Source organism: Crinia signifera, chromosome 1 (genome assembly GCF_055691185.1).
Source record: "Crinia signifera chromosome 1, ASM5569118v1, whole genome shotgun sequence".
Classification (NCBI taxonomy): Eukaryota; Metazoa; Chordata; class Amphibia; order Anura; family Myobatrachidae; genus Crinia; species Crinia signifera.
In genome coordinates, this window is record NC_139217.1 from 82,148,619 (window position 1) to 82,175,529 (window position 26,911).

Below are 26,911 nucleotides of genomic sequence, written 5' to 3' on the forward strand. Positions count from 1 at the left end.
AGGAGGTGAGGAGCCACGGGCAAGTTGGGACAGGTACTGGGAGTCAGATATTACAGATGGATGAGCTTGGGACATAGGAGGAGGTGGTAAGGAGCCAGGGACAAACGGAGTCTGTGACTGGGTTTACAAGCTTACTTATGGAGGGGGTTTGGGGAAACAGGAGGAGGAGGTCAGGAGACAAAGACAAGAGGGGACAGGGACTGGGAGTCAGCAGCTGTAGGGGAGCTGGAGACACATCATTAGGAGCATCCCCGTACCTCAGTCAGTTCCCTCCCATCCCCCCACAGTAAAAGTTGTGTAAAGTCTATGTCGGGTATTGCCAGATCTCCTGTGCTACTGGTCACCACCACTGCCTCAAGGTCTTCTGCTCCCCCACTTACCACAGCAACTTCTGCACCACATGTATTTGCCGCCGCCGGGACCCCCGCACCACAGATATGCGCCACATCCATGACTTCTGCTCCTCCACTTATCGGTACTGCCGGCGACGAGGCAACGCAAGTTGAGGACGCGCCGGGTGCATGTGCAGTGTCAGCGCGATTTCTGATATACAGTATGATATAGCGGTACGCCGTACCGCTGCACTTGCACTACTGCGAGTCCCAGCTCCGCTGATATCCGAGTGCTGGGCTCCATGTGCCGGGCTTCGCAACTGTCCACCACAGTGCTCCTGCACTGAGACTTGTGTGCAGGAGCCGATGTGATTTCCTGGCGCAGGCAGCTTTATTCTTGCACGGGCCGTGGCTGGGACTTCTCTAGGAGGAGCAGCGTCCATTCGATAAGAGAAAAACCCTAAATTACAGCAGGATGGGGACGGGGACAAGTGCTGCTGTCAGTGATTGTGGGGGGTCCGACAAGAGCTGGAGTTCTGCAACTGAACAGCCGGATGCACGGTCAGTCCTGCCCGTGACCAATCACACTGGTTTCAGTGATGACAGGGACGTGCTGTATAGTGGCTGAAAGCACGTCCCTGTCACCGCGGCACCTGTAACGGTGCCGCTTCCAATAGGTTTTTTAATGGGCTTTTACAGCCATCTTTCCTGTCCTCGCCCCCTGCACGCCCACTGATCCCAGCATTTTGTAATAGACATCCGGAGGCATCGTTTTCGGTGCCTCCTAATCCCTTTAAACATTATATGGCATTGAAAATGTTTACATTAATATAAAGAAAATACTTATGACACAGAATATGTGTCATAAGAAACTTCTTTGTATCATTTTAATCATTAATGACAGGGGAGGCACTGCCACCCCTGCCTCCCCTGACTGCACGTCCCTGCTCAAACTATTGGGTTTACATGTAAAATTTTATTTGACCCAGAGAACAAGGAAGAGAGAAGGAACCAGTGATATAGAATTATACAGAAAGAGAGTGTATAAAAGAGGAAGACAGAGAAAGACAGTGAGGGATCCTATCACTATGGCCCAAATTCAGATCTGAGCTCAGTACAAATTTGTTCTAAAAATGGGCAAAACCATGTGCACTGCAGGTGGGGCAGATGTTACATGTGCAGAGAGTTAGATTTGGGTGGGGTGTGTTGAAACTGAAATCTAAATTGCAGTGTAAAAATAATGCAGCCAGTATTTACCCTGCACAGAAACAAAATAACTCACACAAATCTAACTCTCTCTATAAATGTTACATCTGCCCCAACTGCAGTGCACATGGTTTTGCCCATTTTGAGAACAAATTTGTACTGCGCTGCGATAAGATCTGATTAAGGGCCTATATGCAGTATAAAAGGCTAACCCTCATCACCATTTGAAGTGAAGTACCACCAGTGACCACTAGAGGCCATTCGATGGACCACATTACTCCTTAACAGAAAGTGAAACCAAAATCAAACGTTGCAAACTACCTGGATATGGACAGAGGGAGCTGTGAAGGCTGAGATTGGAGGTAGGAGCAGATAGGGACTAAGCAGCTGTCATTTTGACTGGCTTTTAACTAGTTCATTAATAATCCTATTTCTATTTCTGGGCACAATATTAACCAGTGCCTGCAGGGACAGGGACACTGCCACTGTCAGTGTCAGTGTGCTGTCAGGACTCTTGCACATGGCCCAAATGTGTGGCCACCATTGCTGGAGAGAGCCCTCTTCTGGTTAAGATTACCTTGTGTACTTATAAGGGGCTGGTAAATATGGCAGTATTGCATCCTCCATACAAAACAATGGGGTTCACAGCTGCCAGGAGAATGGAGAGGTCACAGCAAGTATTGGAGATATCTGCTGTGGTCCCTCTGTGAATGCTAAATAATTGCAGTTGTCCCCCAAAATGGTTGTTTTTGGGGATTAAGCTACAAATATTCAATGATAAATGGGCACCTCAGAGATGAAAATAGTTAAAAAGATAGAAAGACAGAGGGAGAAACTGTGTAAATAAATAGAAGAATACACCAAGGTTGTAGGCCTGATTATTTTCTCCTCCACTGTAGCAATCGGCCTGTTTCCGATGAGGTTTCAGACTGATTAATGGCAAAATGAGTTGCAGGAAGAGAAGTGGCGAGATAAGTGCAGGCATGCCATGACCGCTCAGATGACCAATAATGGAGAGCCCTCTGCATTCCAGGTGAGCAGCTCAGCCAGGGCATCTACAAAGGTACTCACAATCCTGCGACAATACCTGATTTGCAATGGCTGTACTGATGTATCAGCATGTATACGTTGTCGTACGAAAAGGAAGCAACAGCAGTGGGTGTTCCTATGTTTAGGTTAGCTTCTGCCTATATTACCATAATTCCTCACTTCGGGGCACAGTGAAGAGGGATGCCTGCATGTACCTGTCAGGTATGTGCCTGAAATTTAGGGGGCGTGGCTTCACTGAGAGAAGGTGTGGCCATTGTTACCACAGTTTTTGGGGGCATGGTGAGAGCGCTGTGAGCTGCTGGCCATGACCCCAGCCACTCTGAATAGACAAAGGGGCTGGGCACACAGCATCTATTCACCAATGCGGCATAGACTATCCCATCAAAATTTAGAACAGTTGGGAAGTATGTATTAGCGTATGGCAAATATAGCAACAGCAATCCCAAAAACAACCTCTTCACTAGAGTAAACTCTCGTTCTTGTAATTATTGATCATTCCTCTTCTGTTTTTATTTTATTTTTTTATGCAACAGTTCTATTGCTCAGTGGCAAATTACCTTCAGTTCATTAACATTAGGAATTTCTGAATTTCATAAGTTTCTGTTTTCTTGTACTTACAAAACTTTCTAGGAAGTCTAGAACTTTGCCTTATCCCAGGGTTGCCTACCCTCCTGGAATGGCTGAGAGACTCCCAACCAACCCGGATTCTGAGGGACGCCCGCTCACAATCCCCCCCCCGCCCAGATTGCTGCATCCTTTCCCCCGACCGCAGCATTAAATACTCCACTCTGTGGGTCTCCCAGGAGGGGGCGCGGCTAAAACATCATTGTCGCATCATTTTATCTGGATATTTGCCATTTTTTGGGGGGCGGGGCTTGATGACGTTGCGATCAAGACCAACCCCCCAAAGTGCTGCTGAAAGTCTCCTCTCTGGGAGAAGCCGAGAGAGGAGACTTTCAGCAGCACTTTGAAAAAGTAGGCATCCCTGCCTTATCCCCTCAAATGCGTGAGAACTTGCAGAAAATAGGTACATCACATCACAAAGTTGATTTTGTACTGTGCTCTTGCAATGATCTTTTATAGTCCGTATAGCAGGTATATATGAGTCAGCATGGTATTAATAAATATTGACATGAGACAAGAAGGGAATGATATCCATAACAGCACGTTGTGGTAGCAAGATTCTAAACTAATTGCTCTCTTTAATTAACCTGAACAGGCAGGAAAAACTGGCTCCATAACAAAGCACACTATTTGGTGAAAACCACCTGGCAGAACATGTGGGATTTACATACATGCTGTTAGCATTTTTAATCTTTAATTGAATAGTCCATATAAATGCCCAGTTTACTTTCTAAAAAGACTGTAGATAAACAATGTAAGGATGTTTTAATTTTTTCAGAATAAACTAATTTGGCATGTCGTGTCACCACCACCTGCCAGCATAAGCCATCTCCTCCATCCATGCAAGCAGTTTTGGTCTAAAGCAGATGGATGTTATGATGAGCATCTTGCATGACGCATCAAAATCTTTCCCTAAAATCTGGGCCCTTGGACTCTATGGGGAAAATTTACTAAGATGGGAGTTCTATTGAAGATGTGATATTGCCCATAGCAACCAATCAGATTGTATTATTTAGTTCCTTCTAGAAGATGTTAGATCGGATTGGTTGCTATGGGTAACATCCTACCTTCAATAGAACTCCCATCCTAGTATATTTGCCTCTACATTTATTGACTGTAGCCGCTCGGTACTACTGCACATACTGTAGCCCTCCTGACCTAATCTTCTTTTCCTATCCCCTCTTCCCTCTATTTTCCTTAGCTAGCCTCCTCTAGCATCCTCAAAAACTGTCTGCTGCAAGGGGGTGGACATTTTGTGAGGGAGGAGCGCTGGGACCGCAGACAAGTAGATCTGTGGGTCCTTGTTACAGATCCGCAGCAAGCGGCAAGCGAAGAGGGGTAAGGCAGGTTCCGGCAGGCAGCAACGGTGCAGTACAGCGATAACTCTCGCAGACCTACTGTGCCCACATGCCACCGCAGGGTCTGTGGGGCTATTGTTACGCCACTGCCCATAACTCTCAATTAATGCAAAAGTCTTAAATGCTCAGATGTAATCACAAATACAAATATATATATATATATATATATATATATATATATATATATGTTTTTCTTAATATTTTTATTAATAGTTAATTACACATATTTAATTGATTTTATATAAAATTGTGTTTACTCACTTGGCAGGTAATGACTGTTAACATTTGCAGGTATTGTGTCTGATTTATCGCATTTGTATTGGTATGTTTGGTGATGAGATGAGACCTCATCCAGTGGTCAGGACACTGTGAGGCAGTCCCACTGTGAAGGAGGTTGATTCCCATTATAAAACAATACATGGTTTGATGGTTTTAACACAATTAAACATTTTCAGCATGGCCATGGTAACAGAAAATTGTTTTTGTTGATTTTTTCACATTATTCGTTGCTTGGCAAAGATCTTTTTGCTGACCAGATGTCTTCCGGGGGAACGATCAGCGTAAGTATATTTGCGGTGCACTCGTTGACAATTACCATGGCAATGGGCTGACAGTGATGATGTCATCTCAGAGTGCACCGCTCGTGGTGGGAAACTTAGACAAGATCCAGGAAATTCAGTGTTGTCCGTGCTGGGGGTATTTAAGGGTAAGTTTGCTCACTGTTTTACTTGTATGTTTTGCTGTGTCAATTGTCCGGCGGTTGTTGCTTCCCTCCAGTAAACCTGGAATGAAGCAAATGCACATAAACTGCACATTACTGCAGACTTCTAAATGTATTTATTTATTTTTTATTTATTTACAGTTTCTTATATAGCACAGCAGATTCCATTGCGCTTTACAACTGTAGACAGAGATAAAACAAACAACAGGTAACAACAGACAGACTTGGAGGTAGGAGGGCCCTGCTGCAAGCTTACAATCTATAAGGACATAGGAGGGAAACAAAAGGACAGGCACCAGTAATAGCATAGCAGTCCCACCAAGTTGCTAGTCCAGAAGGGAAGCTATATAATACATGAGTGCCTCAGAGGGTTATGCATATGGAACATAAATATGAACAAGGGAACACATGAAAGTTTAGAGGCTCGTGGACAGTCTTATTGTGTATGGAAGGGCATTCCATAGGATGGGAGCAGTCCGATGAAAGTCCTGTAATAGTGAATGGGAGCTAGTGATCCGTGCAGAAGAGAGACGCAGATCTTGTGCAGAACGGAGTGGTCGAGATGGAAGATATTTTGTGATAAGTAAGGAGATATATGCTGGTGCATTATGGTTAATAGCTTTATATGTGAGTAGAGGTATTTTATGTTGAATACGGTAAAATACAGCGGATCAGCAGACGATGAATGAAGATCAGCCTAGCAGCAGCATTTAGAATGGATTGCAGTGGCGAGAGTCTGTTCTTGAGAAGACCAATGAGGAGACTATTGGAATAGTCAATGCGGGATATAATGAGTGCATGGATAAGGGATTTAGTAGTGTCTTGTCTGAGATAGGGTTATATTTTGGATATGTTTGTAGATGCATGTGATGTAATATGATTTTGAGATAGATTGAATGTGGGGAACAAAGGACAGTTCAGAGTCAAGGATGACCCCTAGGCAACGAACTTGTGGGGTAGGGTAGATTGTCGAGTTGTCAACAGTTATGGAGATATCAGGATGGTAACTGTTCTTGGCTGGTGGGAATATAAGTAATTCCATTTATGAAATATTTAGTTTGAGGTGGCGACAAGACATCCAAGATGAGATGGTAGAGAGGCATTCACAGACTTGGCCCAAAACCATTGGTGACAACTCTGTGGTTGATAGACAGATTTGAGTATCGTCCACGTACAAATGTTACTAAAAGTTACTGAAAGAGTATTGGCCTTTACACTTTGCAATTACCAGAACATTCAATGTTTTAGTCAGTGCTGTCTCAGTGGAGTGTTGGGAATGATAGGACGATAGTTAGAAAGAGAGTTAGAGTCAGAATTTAGTTTTTTCAGAATGGGAGTAATCACTGCATGTTTCAAGAGAGAAGGAAAAGTACCAGTAGCAAGAGAGAGAGATTGCAGATTTTAGTTAAGGTAGGGATAAGCACAGGAGATAGAGTATTAATGACTTGTGCAGGTATAGGATCAAGAGGAGAGGTAGTAGAATAGGAGGATAAGAAGAGTGTGGATACTTCCTTTTCATTTGTGAGCTCAAATGAAGAGAAAGTGCCAGAGGGTTCATGTGGAGAAGAGAGCGGGTTAGAGGTTGTGGGAGAGCATACCATTTAATTTCGGACGTTATCAATCGTGTCCTTAAAGTAGGAGGCAAGTTCTTGTGCATTGATGGTTTCTGGTGTGTGTGGGGGGGGGGGGTACAGAAGAGACTTAAATGTGTTAAAAAGTCGCTTAGGGTTGGTGGCATGAGAAGAGATGAGAGATTGGAAATATGTTTGTTTGGCAGTGTCCAAGGCATTGCAGTAGGAGAGGTAGACAGTCTTATATGTGAGAAAAACATTTGACTTACACAGATCTCTAAACATACACCTTTGTGTGTCTCATGGGCCTGCTGCCCATTGCATTGATGATGATGATGACAATATCTTTACCCCAAGAACATCTAAATATTGTATCTACAGTATACACACATAAGGATATGTGGAGCTAAGAATACCATCATAGAAAGGCATACATTGGGATACATCTATTTTTGTCTGAATTTTTTTTTGGGGGGGGGGGGGGATAGAAAAATATTTGCGTAAGTCTGTCAAAGACAACTGGTGCATGCAGACAGCATCACTGAGCCATTCATAGGAATGTTTAATATTTTATTCTCAATAAAATAAACATGTTCCTGCACCGAATTGATTGAATTGCCTGTAATTTATATGGGTTTCCATTACTCAAAGGGAGGGGCTGCCATTGCTGTGAATGTGTTTGCCAAAAGAAGCAGCAGTATATTACATTTATGTGCTTGGCCGATACAGTGGAATAAAGTAGTATATACTGTATGTTTTACTAGTAAGATGGGGATACCAAAAAGACTTCTAAATTTAGTTTAAATCTATCGCTAGAACTAAAGCTACTCTATAATGGAATTATACTTTCCAACATGTACCAATCTACAGATGACAATGTGCAATAACCAATGGCAACCATCCAGCAATTAGCACTGAGAGATCACATTCACGCTGCTAAAAATAAATATCTGATGGGATCCTTTCGGGTATACCTCACACATTATGGTGAAAATGTACCTAAGCTTAGATAATGGTGCAGTGGTGAGAGATAAAGAGCTAGCAAATCAGCTCCTAAATGTTATTAGATGCTGTGTTTTACAAATGACATTTAGGAGCTGTTTGGAAGGTACTGTATCTTTCTCCACCTTATCACTCCTCAAAGCATTATACCCCCTTTCCGATCAGTTGTATGACCAGAGTAGATCTCAGCAGGATGTATTACCCCCCTACCCCCAATAACATCATTCAATGTTGACATGTATATCTACCTTATGACTATAGTACCCGGCATTGTCTGCATTCACATTTTCAATGAGTTAGATGTAACTGTCAACATTTTATGAATAATCAGCAGCTAAGCAACTCCTCCATTACACCAATGAGGTGACTGCCCAATGTTTTTTTCTTGTGGGAAGGGGGGGGGGGGGGATTGCCAGTTACCCTAATCCCACCTTTCTAATCTGTTGGGTTCTATAATCACTTTCACATTGCAAAATGGGTTTAACATGTTACTTCTGTTATCAATGTTGCTATTCCAAGGCTTTGGGTACACATGAGTTTTTGTCTTCCGACCCCCATTTTTTGAGTTATTTTAGTTTATTGATTTCTGGTTATTTCAGTCAGTGACTTCAGGCCATTGAATTATGGTTATTTATGTCAGTTATTACAGTTTATTAAAGTTTTCATCAAAATCCATCCAGTGGCTGGCCTAGAACAGGCACTCTTTGTCAAAGTTCTGCCTGGAGTACACCAACAGGAGATCTAACGGAGACCTCAACTCTCTAGTATGTCTTCTGGGATCCAGTGTTACCACTTTAAGAAGATTTTGTCCAAATCAGAACAGTCTCCTCTGGTCAAAGTTCTGCCCAGTGTACACCAACAGAGATCCGACCGGGACCATAACTCCCTTAAAACTTGGCCAGGTTCCAACTGGACCACCTCGCTTTAGTTTGATCTCAATTGGTGCAGGAGTGTCTGAATACATAACTGGACAAATAGACAAATGAATTTTATATATAAGATATAAATGATCTCCATTCTTCTGAAGTTTGCCAATTATTTGGGGGTATACTCTGTTATGTTACTGTTTGTATCATTATAGAACAGTTGACAAGTTTCATAAACATGGTACCTACAGTATTCTTTCTGTATTTGATGTTTCAATCATATTGTTGCAATCAAGCCTCTGAATTGTGTATCAATGTATATACACAAAATAGTGTACAAGCAAAAATTAATCAATATAATATAGCTGTCAGGTAATCATTTGAAACAGATTACAGTACAGTTACATTACAATTAGATGAAAACAAGATTACAGCTAAATTACAACTAAATTAGAGCTGTTTATACAAGAACAATTCACGGTGAACAGTATGGTTTATAGTAGGAAATGCTTTAACCTTTGATTTAAAGAAAGGAATATTGATTTAACCGTGATATATTTGTTTATATTGCTATAAAATATTACTAAGAGGAAGCAGAAAAATAACAAAGCACGTTCCCCTCCTGTTCCTGTGTATCTGTAATCTAGCATCTGGTGCAGGAAATGCTAACAAATAAAGATGTTCAGCTAATAAATCCCAACATGAAATACTCAACAAAAACATGACATTACAACCTCAATCAGCATTTGTTTTGTAATGTGTCAAACTATATAGGTAACCTAAACATGAAGTTGCTTACTCGTACATTGTATAATTTACTGACTTACAGTACATCCTGCATAATAGGGGTCTGCTGTGTGAGCTGATTTATGGCATTATATATATTTATTAGCGATGTGCACCAGCCACTTTTCGCGTTTTGGGTTCTGATTACCTTCAGGTTTTGGGTTCTAATGGGTTTTGCCAAAACACCCCCTAAACGTTTTGTGTTTGGATTTTTTGGGTTTTGGGTTCTGATTTTTTTTTTAAAAGAGCATAAAAAACTGCTAAAATCGCAGAATTGTGTGTTTTTTTTTTTTTTTTTGCTCCTACGCTATTATTAACCTCAATAACATTCATTTCCACTCATTTCCAGTCTATTCTGAACACCTCATACCTCACAATATTGTTTTTAGGCCAAAAGGTTGCAACGAGGTAGCTGGATATCTATAATAAGCGACACAAGTGGGCGGCACAAACACTAGACTGATACGGCACACTTAATAGCACCCCTGGACTGATATGGCACACTTAGCATCACCCCTGGACTGATACAGCACACTTAGCATCACCCCTGGACTGATACAGCACACTTAATAGCACCCCTGGACTGATACAGCACACTTAATAGCACCCCTGGACTGATATGGCACACTTAGCATCACCCCTGGACTGATACGACACACTTAGCATCACCCCTGGACTAATACAGCACACTTTATAGCAACCCTGGACTGATACAGCACACTTAATAGCACCCCTGGACTGATATGGCACACTTAGCATCACCCCTGGACTAATACAGCACACTTGGCAGCACCCCATGAATTATACGGCAGACTTGGCTCACCCCTGGAATTATACGACACACTTAGCATCACCCCTGGACGGATACAGCACACTTAGCAGCACCCCATGAATTATACAGAAGACTTGGCAGCAACCCATGAATTATATGACACATTTGGCTCACCCCAGGAATTATGCGTCACACATGCGGGCACCCCTGGCCTGATACAGCACACATGGAATTATACGGCACAGATGGCGCACCCCTGGACTGATACGGCACACATGGCGGCAGGCATGGAATTATACGGTAGACATGGTGACACTCCTGCAGTAAAAAAAATAAAAACTTTTATTCTTTTAATTAAAAAAAAAAGAGCAGCACACCTGGAATAATACGGCAGACTTTAGTAACACCACTTGAATTATACGGCACTCTTGGCTCACCCCTGGACTGATACAGCACATAACAGCCCTTGCAGTAAAAATTAAAAAAAAAACACCTTTTTTATTTTCATTAAAAAAAAGGGCAGCTCCCCTGGTCTGATACAGGACACATGGGGGCACCCCTGGACTTATACGGGACACATGGGGGCACCCATATAATTATAAGGCACACATGGGGGCATCCCTGGACTGATATGGGACACTGGGCACCCCTGGAATTATACGGCACACATGCGGGCACCCCTGGACTGATACAGGACACTGGGTAGCACAGCTGGACTGATATGGCACACTTAACACCCCTTGCAGGTTAAGGGGGAAAAAAACACCTTTTTTATTTAAATAAAACAACAACTTTTTTTTCAGAGAGCCCCCCTTAAATGTCCCCCACAGTAGTCCCATATAACAGCCCCCCTTTAGTAGTAGCCTTAGTAATGCCCCCTTAGTAGCTGTAACCTGAACAGTTTTCCACTTAGTAGTTCCCCTTTAGTAGCTGTACAAAAGTTCCTGCACCATTAGTTCCTCCTTAGTAAATGTACCTTTAGATTCCCGACTTTTACAGTTGTCCCCCTTGAGCAGCCCCACTCAGTTTATGCAGCCTCTATTTGGTCCCCCATTAGTTGCCCCACCTTAGTATATCCCCCCACAGTGTTTTTTTGTCCCCCGTAGGTTTTTCATCCGTGCTGTCTGACTTCTCCATGCAGAATGAAGATGGCGCCGGAGCCGGACCTTTTATAGAGATCCGAATCCGACGCAGGATGATGATGTTTTGGCCTCGATTTGGACTCCTGAAAATGGCGGGACCCGGCGAACTCCTCGGATCTGGCCTTGGATAAGGTAAGTTTGTGGGGGTTCGGGGTTCGGATCTCTAGGATCCGAACCCGCTCATCTCTAATATTTATGATTATGTTCTGAAGTTGTTTAAGATATTGTTATCAGTACATTTTAACATTACTTATCTATTATAATGTCATGCTGTCTATGGTCTGTATTCATTGTGACCGGCGAGGGGGTTAAACGGTGGGGATCGCAGAACACAAGCGATCCTCAATGTTTAACCCCCACGCCAGCTGCTCACCCTATTCAATATTCCGGGCAAATCCTCGCTGTCACAGGATGGCGAGAATTCCCCCGAACAGTGAGGCTCGCTGCTAATGCAGGGAGCCCGCTGTATTTAGCCGCAAGCCTCGCTGTTTCAGCGTCCGCATACGCCGATGCTCCCTCGCTCCAATAATGGATGGAGAGGGGGAATCAGCATATTCAGGGGTATACTGTTGAATACTGACAGGGCGAGCTGTGACATTGAGCAGGCAAATCAGGGTCCCCACCTTTGTGGTCACTATTCCGATTCGTGACCACAAAGGTGTCCTGCGCAGACAGGCGGCTACCGTTGCTATGCAAGCAATTTGTAGTTCTGCAAAACGCTCGTATTTCAGTGTTGTGATTGCAAAATTTGTAGGATGTAGTGAAAACAGGAACAGTCCGGACCATACAGGAACGTTATAATTGCTGATTCCCCATCACCCCAACTGTCACAGGCACCCGCCCTGGACTGCACCCCTGGATGGGACACTACATCATCAGCAATAGCAAACTTTGATTAATCGAGCCTGCCCAGTCCAGGTTCCGGTTCCAGTTTTTACCTAGTTCCGCCCTACCTATGAGTTGCTACAAACCTGGGAATTGCATACCTCCCAACATGACCCTCTCCAGGAGGGACACATTGCTCTGCTCCTTGACTTCCCTTTTGATGTATGAGAAAGGTGTTTCAACACAGGTAATGGTAATCATACATCAAAAGGACAAACTTGATAGTGTAAACCCATTCGTAAGCGAACCGTCGTTGCAGTTTCTCAAAAAATCATAAAAGAACAACTGCTCTCTCCTGAATGCTGGGGGCCACGGAACACAGGGCAAGGCCGTCCAGCTTGCCTAGTCTCTTCTCACGATGCGATTGCCAAATTTAGCAATCATCTCGCTGAAATGCGAGTGTTTTGCAGAACTATGAAGTGCTTCCATAACAATGGTAGCCGCCTGTCTGCTAGGGATGGCCATCGACCATCGATGATTCTAAATCATCGATGGTTCATGGCCGATGTCGAATACTTTTGCCATCGATGGGGGAGATCCAGATGGTTTCCCTCCATCGATGGAACAGCAAAACGACACTGAGCATAGCTCCGCCCCTGACACCCGCGAAGCCCCACCCCCGTGTTTTGATTGGCCCACAGGCCAATCAATCAAACACAATGGATGACCATCGATATGAAAAAATATCGATGGTCATCCATTGCATAGTTTAGCACTATCGATGGCCTGTTGCAGAATTGCCATCGATGGCAACCATCGATGGCAATGGCAACGATGGCCATCCCTACTGTCTGCGCACTGCATTCTAGCTGCAATGGCAGGAGGGCATTTAGGTAGTCTGCTCAGCCAATCTGCTCATCTTTTGTGGAACTACAATTTGCCAGCATGCTCTGTCAGGGAGCAGGAGGTTTCCCAGGTCTGTGTCCGACTAGCCTACTATATATTGTCGATAAACATATTTAGTATGACACAGGCTTGTATATATGGCATAGGCTTCTCATAACCCACTCAGTGACATGGAACAGGATATTTGGCATCAATCTTCTGGCTTTATCATAATAACTACTGTGACTTGTAAAATACTTAGGTGTATTGTAATCAAACGAGTAACAGTAGTAATAATCATACCACTAATAATAATACATTGCACAATTGTATTAATATTAATATATATTTATATAATCTAATCTACAGCATGTTTATATGACTGCAGTGACCCATGGCAGAGGTATTCAGGTAAACTCTCTGCATCTCATTAGTATCTCATTAGCATGCTGCAGCAAGTCTTCCCTGCCTGACTGCCAGGACCTGGGCGTCACCTGTGAGGTCACCCTTCATATGCATTACCTCCCCATTCATTTACAGGAAGAGTACAGAGTTGCGAAGTGTTCTCACCTTGTGACTGGAAGAACGTCTCAGTATCGTACAAACTACACACAGAACAATGGCTGTTCTAACGCCAGCACACAGCACATCTGGCTTCTGCATATGAAGGTAATCATTTGTATATTACTGACTGACCTAATGCATAACAGGTCCCCATAGTGAGGTAGATAGTATGCTGGTGGTGTAAAGCAGGGATTTATAGAAAATAAAGTGATCTAAAGTGGATTATTGTTGTTCATCTTCATACAGTGTGCGTGTGTGTGTGTGTGTGTGTGTGTGTGTGTGTGTGTGTGTGGTGGTTTGTGTTTAGGAATCAGATCTGAGCGATACAGAAACATCTCTGCCAGAAATCCCCTGGGATAGGCTGACTCTTTTACAGACACAGTTGGGAACACAGGAACTCCTGTCACTCGCTTTGTCCCCAAAGGTGACCCAGATATGCGTCTCCCGAAATGTCACATGCAGATTGGGAACAGGTTTGGGGGATTTATTAAAAGCAAAAACAAAAAGTTTGACAAGAATTTAAAAAAACAAAACAAATGACTATGACCTACATACCTATGCGAGTTCTGATACTCGTACAGACAGAGGTTGGTTCATTTGTGACAGGTATCAGGTTACAAGTGCGTAGCTCTTATGTACTCCATATACCAGCAATGCATACAGTGGTACATCTGTATATAGGCTACAGTACTTCCTCAGTAGATTCGCTATAAAACTACACTACAAGGTGCATTGTATCACTACACCTATAAAATTGGTTTCAGTAGCTTTAACCCTTTGAGCACCGACATCTCTTTGAGAGATGTTCACAATATCTGCAAAAAAATGCCGGCTTCGCTCACATTTGTTATATAAATTCAATCAAACGTGGCAATTTTCACATCTATTTTTGAAAAATTGGCACTCAAAGGGTTAAGCAGAGCATGTACAAACTTACCTTTCTCTGGCTATAAAACCCCCTCCATTTATGTATGGGTTTACTGTACATTACTTATTGTTGAAGTTGAATTGTCTTTATAATTATTAACATTGTTTTCATTTTGGGATTTCCTAAGTAAATACCATTTTTATTGTAATATAGCTGCAATTGGAAAGTGACCACAGATTGGGTTTGATCCAAGTACAGCAATCTGAGAATCATCCACCAGACCTAGGGCCCAATTCAGTCCTGTTCGCTAAGCTGTATATTGGCAGCTTAGCGAGCAGGTAAATGCTGCCCACTGCCGCCCCCCCTCCCACTCGCAGGCCTAATCCGTTCCCTAGCACGCACATCCGCTTGCATGCGGCCGAACATGAATCATCATTTGAAAAATCATTTGATGGTTTCTCACCATAGAAAGTTAGTCTAGACTGACATTTATTGTGGCCGCAGATGCTAAATCCTGGGTGGGCACTGACATCATGTGACCTCAGCCGTCCTCCCAAAGCAGGCATCAACACCAGTTTTGTGGGCACGCCCATGAACCACTGGCCGGTCTCCTGGGTATGGCTCGAGCCCACCCCTGCTGGAGTGAACGTCCCGGCAAGTGTCGAAGTAGGAGAGGGGAGTGTTGGCGCTCTGGGGTTGTTTGGGGGAAGGAATAGTCTGATGTATGGGAAGTGGGGAGCTGGGAGCAATAACTGTGGGCTGGGTGTTGTGATAAATGAAGCAGGTAGCAATAACTGTAGGCTGGGTGTTGAGATGATGTAGAGACTGGAAACAATAACTGTAGGCTGGGTGTTGCTGGTGGAAGTGGTGGGGTGGTCCCCGAGTTGGGTTGAGGTAATGATAAACTGTCCCACGGTGAGGCAATGCCTGCTGGCTCACCGGTAGGTGGTGGTATCACGGTACTCAGATCCCTTCACGTCAGATCCTGAAGTGGATGTGTGTACCTCCAAAAATAATGTGAATGGTTCAGGGTATGCAGGTGGTAAGTAGGAAAACGTAGTAGTAGCTTACCGTAGGGTATCGATGTATCGGCTGATGTCGATGGTACGTGAATGCCCCAGGTCCTGGCACGGTTCCGGAGTCTAATGTATCCGTGTGGTGGGTGAAAGAGGACTTGGGGGTGCACGTGTAGTGAATGAAAGGTGGACCGGTAGTATTTTAAAAGGTGCTAATTTATTGTGACTATTACAGACAGTTAGTACAACAAATTAATACCATTGAAAAGTAATTACCAGTGACAACTGGAGCAAATTAAAGTATAAGAAGGTAAGCAAATATTTACCAAGTGAGGTGTAGCCAAACGCGTTTCATCCCAGATTGGGACTTTTTCAATGGCAGAACTGGAGTGCTGTGTCCTGTGGTTTAAATAGGCTGAATGTCTTCATTGCAGCTGAAGTGCCTGGCGTCCTAATCACTTCCGGGGGTGTGGAAATGAATTGCGCATGTGCACAGTCCTGGGCGCTAGAGCCCGAATTGTGGAGTGTAGTCTAATCACGGATGTGATGTGGACTGCGCATGTGCGGGCGCCAGGTAAGGCGCACGGGTGCTAAGATAATAACGGGGGATGTGACCGGATGTGGTCAGAAGTATGTAGGGTGCCGAGGTAGCTGGGAATTGTAGTATTTAATGATGGTGGGCTTGGAGGACAAAAGAAGACGGCCGGATGTGATCCGACGTGGTGCAGGGCAGGGGTAGCTGGGAAATGTAGTAAAGGACCTCCACGTATGCTGGATAGTGAGGCCAGGCAGTGCGCCTGCGTTGGGCGGTGGCTGCCGGGAATTGTAGTTGGAAGACCAACTACGCGTATAAAAGGTGATGAGGCTGGGCAGTCCGCCTGCGTCGGGCGGTGGCTGCCGGGAGTTGTAGTATAAAGGGATGAGTTGTAATATAAATGAATGGAAGTGCCTGCGTGACTGGGGCACATAAAATGATTGTGTGTGAGGGGCGCAGTGAGGCTGCTGCTGGCCAGTAAACTGTAAATGGTCTGTGCAGACGGTGGATGTAATTAAATGGCCTGATATGAGGGTGACAACGGAGATGGAGGCGATATAGGATTATGAAGGAAATATTAATGATGGGAATATAAGAAAGGGGGGGGGGGAAAGGGAGGGGGGGGGGAGAAAAGGGAGGGGGAGAGTGTAGCTGACGGGCAATGGTGACGATGGCAGAGGGTGTGTGGAATTATGGTGGTATGAGCAATAGTATAAAGGAAGGGGGAAGAAAAACCTATAAGATGACGGGGTATGATGAATAATTGAGGAAAACTTTAAATCATTAGATAAATGATTAAATGATGATGGGTGATGAGCAGAACCAATGGGTGGGAAGCTATGACCAACTAGGTATTATAGTGCTGTGATAATATGAGGAATGGGGGGGGGGGGGGCTGATGCGATGGGGAAGGGGAGCGGGAGAGGGATGTACCAGATGGAGGTGGGAGAGGGAGACAGGGGGTAGGATCCTAAGGGTAATAGATGTGTATTAAGGGTCTATGTTCAGACCTTGTGGGTTCAAAGTTTGAAGGTTGGTTCATTTGTGACAGGTATCAGGTTACAAGTGCGTAGCTCTTATGTACTCCATATACCAGCAATGCATACAGTGGTACATCTGTATATAGGCTACAGTACTTCCTCAGTAGATTCGCTATAAAACTACACTACAAGGTGCATTGTATCACTACACCTATAAAATTGGTTTCAGTAGCTTTAACCCTTTGAGCACCGACATCTCTTTGAGAGATGTTCACAATATCTGCAAAAAAATGCCGGCTTCGCTCACATTTGTTATATAAATTCAATCAAACGTGGCAATTTTCACATCTATTTTTGAAAAATTGGCACTCAAAGGGTTAAGCAGAGCATGTACAAACTTACCTTTCTCTGGCTATAAAACCCCCTCCATTTATGTATGGGTTTACTGTACATTACTTATTGTTGAAGTTGAATTGTCTTTATAATTATTAACATTGTTTTCATTTTGGGATTTCCTAAGTAAATACCATTTTTATTGTAATATAGCTGCAATTGGAAAGTGACCACAGATTGGGTTTGATCCAAGTACAGCAATCTGAGAATCATCCACCAGACCTAGGGCCCAATTCAGTCCTGTTCGCTAAGCTGTATATTGGCAGCTTAGCGAGCAGGTAAATGCTGCCCACTGCCGCCCCCCCTCCCACTCGCAGGCCTAATCCGTTCCCTAGCACGCACATCCGCTTGCATGCGGCCGAACATGAATCATCATTTGAAAAATCATTTGATGGTTTCTCACCATAGAAAGTTAGTCTAGACTGACATTTATTGTGGCCGCAGATGCTAAATCCTGGGTGGGCACTGACATCATGTGACCTCAGCCGTCCTCCCAAAGCAGGCATCAACACCAGTTTTGTGGGCACGCCCATGAACCACTGGCCGGTCTCCTGGGTATGGCTCGAGCCCACCCCTGCTGGAGTGAACGTCCCGGCAAGTGTGATACTCGCTGAAGGCATTCGCGCATCAGCAAACCCCAAAAATAGCCCAGGGGAGCAAATTGTGCGGGCCGCTATGAGCGGGTCTGAATCACCCCTTTATTTCATTCAGGAGATTTATGCACTTCTGAATTTATCACTGGTATTTAGCCTTAGTGTTCTGTCATTTACTTTATATATGTATGTATAATATATATATATATATATATATATATATAATGTGTGTGTGTGTGTGTATGTATGTATATATATATACAGTATATATATGTGTGTATATATATACAGATGGGGCAGGTCCCATCTTTGCAGGGGATGGCGATGGCGACACCAGCTACCATCCCCCGCCAGCGCCATCTCTATAGCGAGAAGGGGACGCGTACGCACGAGAGGCGCGCGCGTCCCCTTCCGACGGCGCTTCCCCCGGGTCACCGCCGGATTGCCGGCGGTGACCCGGGGTCCCCGCCGCCTGCCCGCACCCCCCCCCCCTAACCCTGTCCGTCTCCCTGAAGACAGGGTTCCCGTCGCCCCGCCGACGGAGATTGAGACGCGCGTGCGCATGAGACGCACACGCGTCTCAGTCAGATGGTGAGCCAGGCTGCTGGCGGATCGCCAGCGGTGACGTTCTGGTGATCAGCCAGCAAAGAAGAGGCCTGCCCCATCTGTATATATATATATGTGTGTGTGTGTGTGTGTATATATATATATATATATATATATATATATATAGGGTGTGGGAAACAGGGGGCACTCTCGGATTTAGTGAAAGCAAAAAGTTGATTTATTAATCAAACATGTTTCGAGCCAAGTCAGCCCGTCCTCAGGGATCCCTGAGGACGGGCTGACTTGGCCCGAAACATGTCGGGTTAATAAATCAACTTTTTGCTTTCACTAAATCCGAGAGTGCCGCCTGTTTCCCACACCCTGCATTGGGGCCACAAGGTCCACACTGGAAGGCACTGGGTCAGCAAACAATTGGACCTACCACTGGGAGTGCCGGCCATAACACAACTATATATATATATATATATATATATATATATATATATATATATATATATAAACCAGGGCTGGGCAATTGCGGCCCTCCAGATGTTGATGAAATACACATCCCAGCAGGCCTTGCATCAGTTTCAGCATGGCCACATAGCAAAACTAATGCAAAGCATCCTGGGATGTGTAGTTCATCAACATCTGGAGGGCCGCAATTGCCCAGCCCTGATATAAACAATCCCATGAATGAGTTAATGGAGCTTAGCTTAATCCAGGAACAGAGTCCTTTTGACATCAGCAGCAGAGACGTGTCACCTGGATTGTGTGGGTCAGGTTAATGTCACTCCATGCTTTGCTCTATTCCTGAAGCCAAGATCTAAATATACAGCAGGAATTCTCAAAGGAAAAGAAGTGGGTAACAGACCAGGATATATGGATAGCCTTTCTTTAGCCCTGGTGGTGTGTCATCCAGTGAACTGTGCTCTCACATCTGCTATTGATTGGTCCTTGAAATGTGTCCTGTGTGTTTTTGCCCTTTGAGTTCTGTCGTTTTCTCCCTTATGATATGTGACATGCGCTGCATATAACCTGCTGCATATACAGAGCAATAGGAAGATACTATGAAGCACAGAGGGTGGGAATGGGGTCCCTGAGATTCAATATCTTTACTTTTAAACACATATTGTTACAATATAGGTATATTTTTCTGGGCTACTTGGAAACCTTTGCCGGTACAGAGGACTTGATAGCAACATGACTTAGGAAAAGGTTGGGACTAAAGTTAGGGGGCCTACACATGGGGAGATTTGACAGTGGCATAACTATAAAATGAGCATCCTCAAAAAGTGTCTGATGTAAGGGGGGGGGGGCTATTTTTTTCATTAGCAGGAGCCAGCCAGGAGGAGAGCCGGGACCGCAGACAAGTAGATCTGCGGGTCCCGGCCACACACCCGGCGGCAGAGGCAATGGCAAGCAGCAGGGTAAGGCAGTGCAGCGTATCGATAGCCCCGCAGACCCCCGACACCCACACTTACTCAGCGCCTCCTTGTGACCGCGGGGTCTGCGGGGCTATTGTTACGCCACTGAGATTTGCTGAATGTTCTGAGCTATGCTAGATTGCTCAGAGCGCTAAGCAAGATCGCTCAGCACACAGTGATGTGTCAGCGATGTGTCAACACTGTGTGCTGAGCGATCTGTCAGGGTCAATGTTCTCCACTGACCCTGGTCATTAACTAGATTTATCCAGCATGCTGGATATTAATCACCGGGTGAAAGCATTGCGCAAGGCCGCGCACCACTATCACTGTGGCCCCTACACAGGGAGCGATGTAGGGGCATTTTAGTGAGATCACTTCGAAAATGCCCTGAAATCGCAGGCCATATGGCGCCCCGAGGCAGCCATATGGCGACCCAGAGATACCCCTAGGCCAGTGTTTCCCAAACGGTGTGCCTAGGCTCCCAGGGGTACCTCGGAACACTTGCAGGGGTGCCTCAGGTTGGTGGTTCAGAACCAATTCCAATTATTTATGGTCAATGAAATAGGCAGTGCTTGTGGCTTCCAGTTATAAAATATGTGGGTAAACAGAAGTGAATCATGTTCCTCACCAGATAAATGGACCTAAGGCAGGGATTCCCAATCTTTTTTGATTCACGGCACCCTAGAGTATAAAAAAAAATTCACAGCACCCCTAGGCCAAATTTTTTTTTATTAGATTGGGTTTATATGCGATTCTTAGGATCAGTTATGTGGTAAAGGGCAGGATTTGCTTCTGTTTATACACATTTTATAATTGCCAGCCACCAGCACTTGTTTTGCTCATAAATAATTAGCCATTAATAATTTTAATTGGTCCTGGACCACCAACCCAGGGCACCCCTGCAAGTGTCCCGAGGCACCCCAGGGAGCCACGGCACACAGTTTGGGAACCACTGACCTAAGGATAACATTTATTCCCGATTTATTTAATTTAATATTTTTTTTCTGAAATTCTCAGTAACAAACTTTTTGCCTAAGGGTGGCGTGAAAAAATATTCGGTACTTATGTAGTATCTGGGCTGCCGATTTTTTGATTGTATGCCTTAAGTTAAGGCATACAATCAGATGCGATGCGATGCGATATCGCATCGCATACGATGCGATACGATGCGATGCGATGACCCGATTTTTCCATAGGATTCAATGTTAAAATGGACTGAGTCCATTTTAACATGGAATTCAATGGGAAAAAGGGGTCCTTTTCATACCCCTACTATCCAAGTGGGCATGGAGTTGGATATAAACCTGTGGCGAGCGTAGCAAACCACCGAGCCCGAAGCGTGGCGAGCGAAGCGAGCCCCGCGAGGGGACGGTATTCTGTGTCCCCTCGCGGGGCTCGCTACGCTCGCCACGCTTCGGGCTCGGTGGCTCGCTACGCTCGCCACAGGTTTATATCCAACTCCATGCCCACTTGGATAGTAGGGGTATGAAAAGGACCCCTTTTCCCATTGAATTCCATGTTGAAATGGACTCAGTCCATTTTAACATTGAATCCTATGGAAAAATCGGGTCCATCGCATCGCATCGCATCGCATGCGATTTGGTCGGGTGCGATGCGATGCGATGGACCCGATTTCAAAATCGGCAGCCCAGTTACTACATAAGTACCAAATATTCTGATACTGTAAGGTGCCGTGATTCAAAAAGTTTGGGAACCACTGCCCTAGGCAAATAAGCTTCCATAGGGACAGATTGGATAATGCCATCTGAGGATGGCAAAAGGTAATGAGGCCAAGTTAATAAACCTGGTAACTTTAGACTATAGCCCCCATTGGAAGTTATGGGCCCTACATTAGTTTGCCTGACACCTTAGAGAACTCTGATACTGTATCTCCTGCAATAGGCATTTCTTAAATAACATCTATACTTAAGTCATGCAAGGAAGCACTTAACATGAAGTCATGGTAGGCTATACTGGTAAATAAAGAATAGTTATTGTATACATAAATAGATTTACTGCATACATTAATTAGATGACTAACACCTAGGGTAACCAGATCAGACAATTAGTTCATGTTTTTCCCCCATGCCTAAATAGGTCATGTGTGTACAGGGCCGCCACTAGAAATGTTGGGGCCCGGGACTGACCTTCAGTCCGGGCTCCCAGCGGCACAAGCGTGAGCACATCGGGCGCGGCATCTCCCTACTTCAGTGACGGTCGGGAGCGCACACTGCACAGTGTAGTCTCTGTATCCTAGGCTCGGCGCTCTGCAGGCTGCACTGTGTATTGTGCATGCCTGGCTGGGGGACGCCGGGTGGGGGAGGCGTTGTGCAGGTGCGGGAGGGTGGCGCCGAGCCACTGTGGGCAGCTGCCGGGCCCCTCCAGAGGTCTGGGCCCGGGACAGCTGTACCCACGGCACCACCCTGCCGGTGGCCCTGTGTATGTATTGCAGCCAAGCATGTTGTGTTTGTGTACAAATTTACATGGCCCATCTGGTAAGCCTGCTAACATACAGACATTATCATCTATATATATATATGTCTAGTGTCCGTGAGTCTCTGAAACACTGCCATCTGCGGGCAGAGTGTGAAACTACATCTCTTTCTCACACATGCACAAACACAGAATGTAGCAGTCTAGCTTTCGAAGCTTTTGCTTTGAGTGGGCTTACTAGTATATTATAAATGACAGACTCTTGTAACTCTACATGCTATAAATAAGATGCACACAGGGCAGCACAGGGGATGGCAATGCAGACTCACTGCACTGGGATCATGGTCTTGATTCCAACTCAAGGGGGGATTTACTAAGATGGGAGTTCTTTTTCACATGGGATGTTGTTATGGGCAACCAATCATAATATACATCTTATTTATTTAGCACCTTCTAGAAGATATTAGATATAATTTGGTGCAGGGAGCCGGGCAAGAAGCCGCTGGGCAGGGAGCAGGGGGGGGGCGGCGCAGAGTACCAGGGAGCCGGGCAGGAGAAGACGCTGCAGCAGCAGCGCGAGTGGTGGGAGCAGAAGAGCACTTCCAAAAAAAAAAAAAACATACAAACGCATAGGAAGCCATTGATTGGCTGAGACCTCTCTCAGCCAATGAGCGATTGGCTGAGATGAGAGAGGTCTCAGCCAATTAATGGCTTCCTATGCGTTTGTATGGGCTTTTTTTTTTTTTAAGTGCTCTGCTGCTGCCCTAGCCACTCGTGCTGCTGCTGCAGCGTCTTCTCCTGCCTGGCTCCCTGATAATCTGCGCCGCCCTCCTGCTCCCGCTGATGGCAGCGGCTTCCTCCTGTGCCCGGCTCCCTGCGCCTGATCCCTCCGCCTGGCTCTGGTAGGTCCCCCGTTGCGGGGGGAGCACGGCTCCGGGCAGCACATAAGATTTATGTGCTGCCCGTTCGACCTCCCGACTCCGATCCGATGCGCACGGGGCCGCGCATCGGGTCGGAGGGGATGTCTCCATATGCGATTTGGGACGATGTCACGGCCCGATTCATCCAAATCTGGCAAAATTGTGTCCAAATCGCATAATGTAAGGGGGCCTTAAGTTTCCCCAAGGTGTCAAGCATTTTGTATATGTGTAGTAGGGAGCAGAGACGGTTTAAGAGAGAATGGGGCCTGTGTGCAGCAATATATATGGCGTCTGTGCCTTATTCTCTTAGACATCTGTCCTGAGCAGGGGCGGATTTAGAGGTGAGGGCACCCTTAGGCACAACAACAATAATGCCACCCCCCCCCCCCGGCCTGATTGTATTATTTTTATTGATTATTTATAAGCCCTCATTTGATAATAGCCAATTTAATGGATTAATTAAAAAAAACACTGACTGTTTTTTTTTTTTTTATATGTAAACATATTTCCTAGGTGTGACAGTTTACAGGGGAAGTATTTGCATGTCCTGTTATTATTATTGTTTATATGGTGCCACAATGGTTCCGCAGCACCTGACACCTGACATAGATGAGCAAAAGAACAAAACAAGAAAATTAGGATATGTACTGTACATGGTAAATAAAAGACAGCTACAGGATTATATTCTTAGAAAATCACATGAGGAGAGAGGGCCCTGCTCGTTAGATCTTACATTGTAGGATGGAATATGGTACAGTACAGTGGATATTTTGCAGTTACTGGTACATTTCAGACTAGCAGTACCATCACAAGCATCCAAGTACCACCCGCAAACCTGTACCACCCCTATGCATGTGCCTCACGTGCCTAATGTGAAGTTTGGCCCTGGTCCTGAGCATGTACAACTCCCCAGGAATAGGAGAGAGATGGTCTATTTTATTTTTTACCACATCTCTCACTGTACAAATGTAGAACTATATGGCTGTGTGGTTTGTGGGGACCCCTGGACCTAGGGGCCTCTGTGCATAGTATACCTTGCACCCATACGCGAGTGGTAAGGAATAAATATCAATCATGCAACCTGATATGAGCACACAATTACAAAAATTAGATTTAAATTTGGGATTATGTGGCTGATTTAGTAAACCTCACAGTGTCCAGGAAATCATAGCTTGAGATTTTTGGAACACTGTGCATGTGAGCATCATGTCTTGACTGCAGTTAAGTAGTGAAGAGGTGGCAGTGTTGCCATGGTGACGGAGACAGGTTGTTGCAAGGACAATGATGCGCCATTTTCAGGGTGTGGACTGGACAACGCAAGTGTGTATGGACCAGTGTATTGTCGCTGCAACTCTGTGACATGCAGCCACTGCATTGCCTGCCTTTGCCCTGTTCTGTAGCTAGGCTGCACAACCAGGGGGCAGCCAGTAATGTAGGAACACTTTGCTGTATATGTAGATATGTATTTGTAGACATTGGTCCTGATTTATAGTTGTAAGCACAACTACGACTCTGAATTCCACTTACATTGCCGCTTGAAATGCCCCCCATGTGGCAGTATAATTGACATGCTACACTCATTTGGGAGGCGGAGCCTCATTTTGTCTGCGTCTCCTGATACAGATTTCCTGGCCCTGGCGGACATTCTGAGTAAGCTTCGGCATACTCAAATTGCCAATGGCTGCAATTTGGATCTGTGATGCTGATTAAAGGCGTCTTTTGTCGTCAGGTGCCAACTGCAGCAATAGCATATTTGCAAGACACAGCAGCGATGCAAACTGTGTCCATCTCTGAAACAGACCCAATTTATATGTTTATTTTAAAAAAATATGGTATTTTTGCGTATAATGTCTAGTGTCTAATAAGGAAAAATGCCATATTGGAATCTGGCAGTTAAAATCCCAATGTTTTTAGTGGGTAGTCTGAGTAATACTTTTGTGAACGTTTGCACCCATTATGACATTAGAAAATCCATAAAACAGGTTTGGGCTCATTTATCTATATAACAAGACACTGCATCTTGTTCTGGCACGTCAAGAAATGCACATTGAGAGGCATTCGATCCAGCATGTCAGCTAATCCTCTTGTATGGGTCTTTCTGCCTTGCCTTAAACATGATCTTTTTCTTGTCCATGTTATTTCTAGCCTGGAGATAGTTTGTCCACATGTTTCATAATGTCCAGACATCATTTGTAGTAAAACTGTAGTTTGGTGGATCCACCTCCCTGGATCAACTCACCTTGGTGGATGAGACTGTAGCTCAAAGAAAGATTCACTTTCACTGAACATTATAAAAAAAAAATTTTTTTAGCAGAAAGAAACACATACTGTACAAGTGATGCAGATAACTGACCTTACAGCATTTGTATGTCATATGGATGCCTATTATGCAACTGCAAAGTTAAAATGTCTGGATCGGTTGTAAGCTGGAATAGAGTATTCATATTAGCTCAACTCTAAATCAATGTTAATATAAATCTGCCAAGGTGCTTTGCCTGACCACAGAGCTGAGCATTAGTGTGTTGCAGTCACCTGATACAACTAGTCCGACGCAGCCAAGTTCCTCTTGTGATCTGACCTACATCTAACCATGCTGTACCCTCCAGTCCATCTGTGGGGATACGGTTAGGGACATGAGTAAAAACCGGTCCTGGACAAGACCCCGGAATGCCGGACAGCTGTCACCAGGGAGAGGAAGAGGGCGAGCATAAAGTCTCCCTCTTTAGTCCGGGCATGTATCAAAAACCGGAACGTTCCAAACCACACGGGGAGGCTGTAATTTCCCCTTTCTAATGTCCCTGGTGAAAGCTACAGTATCACAGGCATCTCCCCCAGACTACAGTATCACAATCATCCCCCCAGACCCCCCCGGCGTTCCATGGTCTTGTCCGGGTCTGGTTTTTACTTAGTCCCTGGGGTTAGTATCTCATCGGTCAGGATGCCGGCTGTCAAAATACTGACACCGGAATCCCGACTCACAGTCAGAAGATCAACACCGGAGTACCGACATCACTGAATGTGCTGGTGCGGGAATTCCAAGTGCCAGCATCCTGATCGTATGTTTTTAGAGGGGTGGTTTAGTGTTAGGACGCTGTATTGTTAGATTTAGGCGGTTATTGTTAGGATGCGGGGAGGGGGGGCTCGAGGAGGTTAGGTTTGGGCTGTGGGTTGAAATGGTTATAGTTAGGAACGGCATCAAGCCTCTAGTTGTATGTTTATTGAGTCCTCACTGCTTATATTTAAGCTGTAATGTGTATTGAACTGTGGCGCTCTTTATTTGTACTCTATTTTTGTTATTTATTCAATGTTATGCCAAGTTTTGTCTCCCTGTACTGTTCCTTTGTACGGCGCTGTGAAACACTCGTGGTGCCTTATAAATACAATTATAATAAAAAGAAGTGGGGGTTTGGTTTGGCTTGAGGTGAATGGTTAGTGTTAAGGTGGCCATACACACGCAGATTTATCTTCAGATCTGGCTGGTTGGAACAAAAACATG

General features: G+C 44.9%; 1 long non-coding RNA gene across 2 annotated transcripts in view; it reads left to right on the forward strand.

Annotated features, from left to right (window-relative positions):
* The first annotated feature begins 1,836 nt into the window (after nucleotides 1-1,836).
* Nucleotides 1,837-26,911, forward strand: part of LOC146056614 (uncharacterized) — a 42,517-nt gene continuing 17,442 nt past the window's right edge. Inside the window, exons 1-5 of one of the 2 annotated variants that reach the window (XR_014469375.1) lie at nucleotides 1,837-1,900; nucleotides 2,438-2,571; nucleotides 5,433-5,521; nucleotides 11,430-11,562; nucleotides 13,681-13,809. This is a non-coding gene — a long non-coding RNA (uncharacterized LOC146056614). The remainder of the gene's footprint in view (nucleotides 1,901-2,437; nucleotides 2,572-5,432; nucleotides 5,522-11,429; nucleotides 11,563-13,680; nucleotides 13,810-26,911) is intronic. The other variant, XR_014469376.1, reaches the window with a different exon arrangement.